Raw genomic sequence first — 9,071 nt, 5'->3', positions numbered from 1 at the left:
AAGTCTTCAGTTAGGTTCTGGCTTCTCACTTGAGACAAGGTGTAGGGCAGAAAAGCAAATTCTGAGACTGATTACACCTTACTTAGATTCACATAGAGGTGAAGCAGGTACAAGGGACTGCTTAAGGGGTAAATGCTGACAACTGATACCACTGCGGGTCTGCACATTTTCTATGAACATGACCTTAGCTGAAAGCCTGTTGTCTGTCGTTATGTAATGTATCTGTAATCCTTCGTGGAAGAAAACTGCAGAGCTCAGCACCACCTTCCAATCTAAATGAAGGGATTCTTGGGAACATAGGCACATCCTTTGTCACGTCGTCAGGGTCACGTTCGGGGACACACTGAGCTCAGTAACAGGGATGGATATTGTGGGAGGGAGGGGAAAAAAATGAAGTTTTCCTGTTTCTAAGTGGGAGACACTTGTGGCCAAATCTGGGCAGGATGGGAAAAATGACACACACAGATCTGGAATTCGAGGTCTGGACCTCGGCCGAGAGCAGAGAGAAAATTGATAGTGTTTATGTTGGGGAATTCACTGCAAAGCGATTCTGAAGGGATGCAGAATGAGCCTAATTCCTATCGGCATTGCTCATCAAACATTTTTTATGGGATGTTGAATCCATGTATGAGAGCAACAGTGTTGGAGATCAAATCAAACTAGAACACAACACAATAAAAAACATACAAGTGCAGAAATGGGTCCTGAGAATCAGTATAAATTGTATTTTACCAAATGATTTTGGATCCAGATCCATTTTTCCATTCCCACTTTACAGAGTGCATGTAGACTTAAGATGTCAGTGTGAGGGTAGTGCAGGTCATGTACTGTGTAAGGACAGTGGGAGAGTGGTGAGATGTGCAGTAGGAGAGACAGATGGGTTCAAGGTGGGGGTGGGATTACATCGGGGATCAGCTCTGCACCCCTTTTGTTTGCGGTGGTGATGAACAAGTTGACAGATGAGGTCAGGCAGAACTCCCCATGGACTATGATGTTCACAGACAACAGTTTAATCTGTAGTGAGAGTAGGGAGCAGGTGAAAGTGAGCCTGGAAAGGTGGCATGACGCTCTGGAGAGAAGAGGAATGAAAGTCAGTAAAAGCAAGACAGAATATGTGAATTCTTAGGTTTACACAGTGAATGCATTTATGTTTTGTTTGGATGCTGTTATTATTTTATGTTGCTAGAGGGTGCTGCTGTGACAGTGTAGGACAGAAGACACAACATTGTATTCTGCAGTGGTGCCTGGTGTAATGGCACAATTGCCGAGTAGATGGCAATTGTAGACGTGTTGAAGGTAGATGAGTTTAAGCACCTTGGTTCAACCAAGCGAAGCAACAATTAGCACAAAAAAGAAGTGAAGAAGAGAGGGTGGAAACAAGTGTCAGGGGTGATTTGTGGCAGAAGGAGAGCTGCATGACTGAAAGGTTTAGTGAGACCTGCTATCATGTACGGTTTTGAGACAGTGACACTAACAAAATATATAAGGTGGTGGTGGCAGAAAGGAAGATGTTAGCATTTTTGTTGGGTGTTACCAAAGTGGACAGGATTAAAAGAAGGTGTCAGAGTGATAGCTCAGGTTGAGTGGTTCAGAGACAATGCTAAGATGGTTTGGACATATGCAGAGGAGAGATAATGGATATACTGGACATGCTGTGGAAACTCCTAAAGGGACACAGTGAAGTCATGCATTGGTTGAATTGCAAAAGTTGTTGCCATTTCTTAAGGATAGAAGTAAACATATGTAGACAATAAGGTGGAGCTGGTATTGTATTTTCCGCTCTATAGGGCGCACTGGATTAAAAGACACATTGTCAATGAATGGTCCATTTTTGAACTTTTGTCATATATAAAAAGGCACACCGGACTATAAGGCGCATTAAGCAAAACAAAACAGCCCCCTGTCTTTTCGGAGAATACTGCACCGACGTAAGCGTCAAGTATAAACGCCTCCACCGCTCGCTCAGGTCTGCACGCCGTGTGCAGAGCCCTGAGCGACTATAACTGAGCCTTAATGCTGCAAGCGGTGCGGCTTTGTAGTTTATCAAAGTCGTACTAAAACATTACAACTTCTTACATGCATAAGGCCCTCCGGATTATAAGGCGCGCCATCGTTTTTTGAGAAAATTGAAAGCTTTTAAGTGCACCTTATAGTCCGGAAAATACGGTAAGTTAAAGTTGAAATACATATAGGAAAAATACAAAAATACATATTTTTGAGCCCTAATGTCAATTTAGCTTCATAGACAGCAGAATTATATTGAAAATAGCTCACTGACCGGTGAGACCATGACAAGACATTTGCTAGGGCTTACTGGGGACATTATGTGTTCCATTTGTACTCAAAAGTCAAAATTATTTAGTTCCAAGTCAGACAAATCAACATGAACGTCCCCGAAAATTAAAGAAAGTCAAAGATTCCTGACCAGCTTTGACCTTAAAATCCAATATGGCTGCCTCACACATGAAAAGCTGTGGTAACTGGAGTGAGAAACGTTTTATTTTCACTTCTGTTGGTATGAATCTGAGCAATCCAGTCACACACAGTGTATTCCAAATACTATTGGTGAACATGTTTGAATACACAGAATGCAGATAAATCTTCTGTTATCAGCTTTTATTGCTAATGGTAGTTAGTTTAGTCAGTGAGCACAACAGTTAGCAAATCCTACTGGTTTTCTGACTTGCACCTGGAACATGAAAAAGTTGGGTTCGTTGTGTATGTGGGCCATCCTCATTTGATTCATTGATTTTTAGCTGTTAGTAGTTATTTGTACAGGTTAATCTAAAAGAAAAGACGAGTCAAACTTGTTTCTAACCTGTGCAGTTTAATGTTTGAGTCTGAATTGCCAAGGCAATATAATAAAATCAGCCACAGTAAACCAGGCCATGCAAAACACAGCCTTGGCAGCTTGTCTTCATAACAACATCCAAACCTGCATTCCTGTTGATGTTGTAGTTACTCTTCTCTGATCCCTGTGTTTGACAATGCTTCTGGTTTTTCTCTTCTGCTCCAGGCAGATGATCCACAGCTATCCAACCCTACTGCAGCAGACATGCTCTTCAAGAGTTCATTGGCCACAGAGATGGAAAAACTGGAATGCTTTTAATCACTGGCGTAAATTCAGCTCTTAATTCTGTTGGGTGCTGCTTAATACTGAATACACTACAATCTGTATCAGTACTCCAATGAAACCCAGTGCTGAAATGAGTGAGAAGGAATTTTTTTCTTGTCTGCCAGTGAATGTTTATCGCCTGATTAAAATGATAGTAACACACTCATAGCACTTTTACCCAGGTTCTGCAAATCACTTTACTATGTTTCTCACTCACCCGTTCAAGCACACACACTCATACAGTGATTTCTACTGTATATCTTACACTCAGTGGGGGGGTTCAGCGTCCTGCCCAAGCACACTTCAACACGATACAGCAGCAGTGTCACGGTGTGTGGAGAGTTGGTCGGACCCAAAATGAAGAGCCATGATGAGAGCTTTAAAGGAAACCTAATTTATAATGAATAAAAGAACAAAAACAAAAGGCTGACAAGGCAGCACAACAAAAACTAAATACAAAACAAGCTAAATACAAAGACTGAACAGACATGAGTGGGAGCGGAACCAGACAGCAGGGGAAATAGACAAACAAAGCAGTAAGTAAGTGGAGGAGATGACCAGGTTTTAAAGACAGAGGGTAATTAGGCGAAGTGGGCACAGGTGAGTGATAACTAACAAGGAGCAGGTGGAGATGGGCATGGCAGGAAAACAAGTGACTGACTGAGGAGAAGTGAAAAACGGCAGGAATACAAAGACAAGGAACAAAAACTGAACAAAGACAAGACTAAGCGAAATACAAGAAACAATAAACCCAAACTTAAACATAAAAAATAACAATAACCCCCAAATCCTGACAAGCTGGGGATTGCACACCTGATGCCTCCTCTCATTTTAAGGCCCTGGCTGCATTAGGATGGGTATTTTTCTTTTGGATATATTTTATTGTTTAAAAAAAAAAAAGTTCATATAGACAATAAACAAAAATTCAAACAAAACCACTGAAATACCCAATTATGACACTGTTAATGTTAACATTAACAATATTTCAAAATACAAAAAGGAGAAACCAAAACAATTTTTTTTTTTTTTTTTTGTGGTTGTTTTTGTTTGGTATTTTCCAGCAAATATTTAAACTTTTTAGCATGCAAGCAAAGTTTAATGGTTACAGAATTAGGACAATGTTAGCCAGATGTAAAAAAAGCGAACAAAAAAGAACAACAACCCTCTACTGCCATTGTGGTTACTAATGTATGTACAATACTCAAAGCAAAAGTGATCATAACTGAGTATCGATGTTAAAAATACACACAGATACCATTACTACTAAGCTTTTAAAAATCTCAAAAACATTTCTGTAAAACGGCCACAAAGCCCAGAGCCAGCCGTGTCCCAAACACAGATGTAAGCTTTCAGAAATAAAGCAAGCTCGCAGAACCAAAAGAGACGTGAAGAAGAACTGAGCTTCACTGAGGTGGAGCAAAACACACTGAATGTGTGACAGACATCTCCCATGTATCATTTTCATGTTGTTTAATCCTATGACTGTGTGGTCACACAGACCAGGTGTCATCACTTCACCACATTTTTGAGTTTCAGACCCAGCTTACCTTTTCACATGTTGACTGTTTAACCTCTGTTACCACAAAGCACAAAGGGAAAGGGTTAGCTTTAACCCCCCTCACCGCATTGGCCTGTTCACAAATCACACAGAGGCAGCCAGAAGGTGTCTAAGTATCTGTTTTATGAAAGTGCTTGTAGAAGATCTGTAACTGCATAAAAAACACAAAGTAATTGACTGACCTTTCTACCATAAACTATACCCAGGTGAGGACCCTCTGTGCATTTATGGACTTCACAAAATGCAAAGAGACAAAAAACATTGCCACCATTTTAGCTCCTCTGGTAAGGAACACCCCACATCATATATAGAACTTTACAGACTTTACCGACAAAGTTCTGAGGTATGAAACTGGCACCAGGGAAAGCCATCAGTCCATTTGATGGTCTCTGCCCTCTTCACTTGCATGCCAACATCAGACACAGTAAAAACCATTTGAAAATGACTCCTGGAAGACAGCACATTTTCACGTTGAACCAGACTTGTACTTTGCTGGAACTGTCTACACATATATTTTAAATACAACAAAACTTATTACAGGCAGAAGCAAGATTGTGACATGGGTTTTCCAGTATCATCAATTATGGCCAATCTGTACGTGGAGAAGATGGAAACGGGAATTCTGAACATGGGAACAAAACCAAGCCACTAGTTCAGATATGTGGATGATACTCAGGTCAAAATCCAAACCCCAAGATGTAAAAGAGTTCACCAGACAAATCGGCTCAGTTGATAACAGCATCACGTTCACCAAAGAGGATGCCAAGAAAAACAAGCCGACTTTGGTTTGTTGCACATGGAAAAAGATGGAAGCCTCAGTATTGAAGTTTACAGAAAATTGGAAAGGAATGGAAAAAGAGCAGAAAAATGTAAAAAAAAAAAAAAAAAAAGATCCTCAGACCTGTTGGCTACCATAAGTGGGCTTATGTCAAGTGACCCAGGAAATTGTGCTTTGTTTAAAACTCTTACACTGTATCCTCGATGCTTGAGACTCCACACAAGCAGAAGAAATAGGAGAAACCTTGACCCTTTAAATGGTCCCTGAGCATGTTTTTTTTCAGTAGGTAAATCAGGTCTTGCACTGATTACCATTTGCACTCATAAATCTTAAAATATAAGGCATAATTAAAATTAAAGCCCACGTCAGGCAACCCTAACCGTGCAGCAGCATCAAATCAATTACGCCCTGATGATTTGTTTGCCGAGTGTGTGTTTGACAGTCTCCTCCTGAAGCGGTGTTCTGTTGCATCCTCACACTTCTCTGTGAGTGTTGTTATCATCTTGTTTGGCTGAAAGAGCAAACAAAACAGGGCAACATTTCTGGGATGAAATAGCATGCCAAAGAAACGTCCGGCGCTGTTGAGTGTGTGTACATAGAACTGCCACGAGGAGCCGATAAAGATTATTTGATTATTCTTTGCTGGTTAAAACTCGTGCTAAGAGCATAAAATGAACAAGAATGAGACACAGAGGACGGAAATTGCAAAATGCATCGCAACAGAACAGATGATAAGCCATAAATATGATGTCTTGGTTATCTTTTGTTTCCATAGAGGCAGCAGCAACTGTTTATAACTCATTTTAAATAGAAACAGGTTTGATTATAATTGTTGTCAATACTAATAAATTCTTTAATCTCTTGTAACAAATGTTTGTTTGTGCTTTACTTCAAAAAGCCCATAAATTACCATTGTCTAGATTTTAATGATAAATTAATCGTTTTTTTATTATTTTTAAAATCACTGACCAAAAATAACAGTGGAAAACTTCCATGGTAAATGTGACCATGTGAGGTTATTTAGGAGTTATTGCCCTGTGTTTACACTGTGTGCTGCTAAGTGTGTGTTTGGGAGAATGTAAATGGGTGATAAATCTAGACTGACAACCACCCTGCCCCCCTCTCCCCTTGTCCTCCCCCTGTTTCCCTAAACCAGACCTAATCGCTCCATGCATCTCTAGCAGGGACCTCTCATGTGTTATTAGTATGTATCTAAATTATATGAGATTGTTACAGATTTACTGGTACATAAAATGGAGCAAATCCACCACAGGATAGACTGAGTATCTGTACGCACGGCTGAGGGTGGAGGCCTGGGTGTCGGATGGTGCAAAGGATGAGAAGCATCAATCATTTGGTATCATGTCAGGCTGAGGACACAGGGCTGGAGAAAGAGCATTAGAGGGTTGAGTCCTGTGTCACAGCCCTGTTAACAGCTTCAATGGCCAACATAACGTCCAGCTGCAAGACACTGGCTCTCATTGGAAAAGGCCTTCAGCTATTTAGAGGAAAGCTGTGTGAAAAACATATTAGGACTGCTAAAAAAAAACAAAAAACAGTTGCGATATTGAAACCGGGCAGCAGTTTACAATGTAGGAAAAGTACCAGCCAGGACAGGCGTATATTTAGATCCCCCTTTTTCCTCCTACAATAATCTAAGCGTGCTTCATATTTACTTTTCCTGCGCCGCTAATGAGTCAGACCAGGAAGTGTGGTGTCATGACTACCAGAGTCAAGGATTGTTTTGTTGGCTTAACCGTTTATCTCCATCAGCTATGTCCAATGAAACTCACTGGCTGTACATGCTTAAACAACATGCTTCCACACTGACCTACATCTCACACCATGTACACACATATAGTACATTCGCAAAAGTCTCGAGTCTTTCCTAATTTCTTCAATCATTTTGAAGTGGGTACATAATAATTATGTTTGACAGAACTGACAAGATAATGGCTAATACATACACAGCCAAGACCAAAGTGGATTACTGCCATTTTAAAACAGCTTCAATCTATTTTTATAGATCCACTCAAACAGCTGATTATTAGCTTGTATACACACCAATATTTGTTCTGAAACGTCACAGTAAAGATACCCAACATATTCTACATCCAGATGAAGAATATGTTGGTAACAGACATCCCCATTCTCATCTAGAAAATGGCAAACTTCTTTATATTGCTTTTTCCTAACTGTCATGACAGAAAAAGAGTAGAGAAAGATACTGTCTAAAGCACTCTACGCCAAGGCAAAGCAAGTATGGTGATTTCAGATAAATTTTAAGACCAGCTGTTTGTTTTAATTCAGCTGTGTGGGAAAGTTTTGCGTTCTTGATAGAACGTGCAACAGTACCAGGGAGAGGTGGATGTATGGAAAGCTAAATGTGGAATAACTTGCGTGATTAGCAAAGCTTTAAGGCATCTAACAAACACAGTTAAAGACATCACCAGGCATTTAATAAGTGCTAAGTATAAACAATGCACGAGCACTCACCTAGCTGAAAAATATCAGTATGGGCATTTTATTTATCTGTGTTGTGCTTTCACATTGTGCGATGCTATTCAGTTATTGCCTTTTATTTTGCATCAAGTTTGGGCCACATTAATTGAAGCAAGCACTCTTTTTTTTTAACAAAAGAGTTACGTTTCAAGTTTGGAATTTAGCAAACTTTGTGTTTGACACATGGCCTGTAGGACAAAGTTTACAGTTCAAATTGCATAAAGAAGATTCTTTTATTTAACTAGCAGTGGAAAACTCTTGGCCCGCTACCTTAGAGCAAAGGTGGCGAGGATTATTATCTGTTTAAAAAAAGTGAAATAAAATTACATTTGGCTTTCTTTTTTCTTGGTTTACTCAACCTCTACCAAACCAAGAAACATACCAAACCAGGACTTATGCATACAGTTTCCTCCCTATTTTATACAAATATAATAAACATCATCCTCATGTTTGGCTTTAAATGAACAACTGTAAATCCTTACATTTCAATACCTGACTTACAAGAAAACATACAATCAGCCAACACTTAATAGTCAATTACGACACTTTGATGTGCTCCTCTCCTCGGAGTCCAAAATCTGTTTCCTCTGTGCACCACCTTGATGTGGTTCTGATGCTCCTATTTGACTATGAAGCCATGCAGTGCCTTGGAGCTGTGTCTGGTATTGACTGTGGCAGCGGACAGGATGTTCCTGAGTGTCCCAGGGGCTCCGGGTGGGCGCTTTCTCTTTCTATAGACTTTGGTTTGTTTGTTTTTCCGGCTGACAGCCACCATTTGCCCCCTTTGTTTGTGCCCCAGTCATCAGTCCAGCTCAGCAAGAATGTAAACTCAAAGATGGCACATTTGCATTTTGTGTACATGTATATTTGATGATTTACAAATTTACACACAAAACAATGCTAAAATAAAGGTGCAAATGACAAAAAAATACTTGCTTAAGTTAAAGGCCTAACTTTACGTAAAGGAATACATATCGCCCACTGCTCTTCATGTCAAAAATTTGAATTTAAGATCATTCTATGTTTTCAACTAGCTGTGGTGGGAATTTTGAGTTAAGTTGACTCAAAATGTAAATGTGTTGTTGATGTACATTTAATGATTACTTTTTAAGAGTTTT

This window comes from Kryptolebias marmoratus, linkage group LG17, assembly GCF_001649575.2.
Source record: "Kryptolebias marmoratus isolate JLee-2015 linkage group LG17, ASM164957v2, whole genome shotgun sequence".
Classification (NCBI taxonomy): Eukaryota; Metazoa; Chordata; class Actinopteri; order Cyprinodontiformes; family Rivulidae; genus Kryptolebias; species Kryptolebias marmoratus.
The sequence above is the reverse complement of the archived record's forward strand: the minus strand, read 5'-3'. Positions refer to the sequence as shown.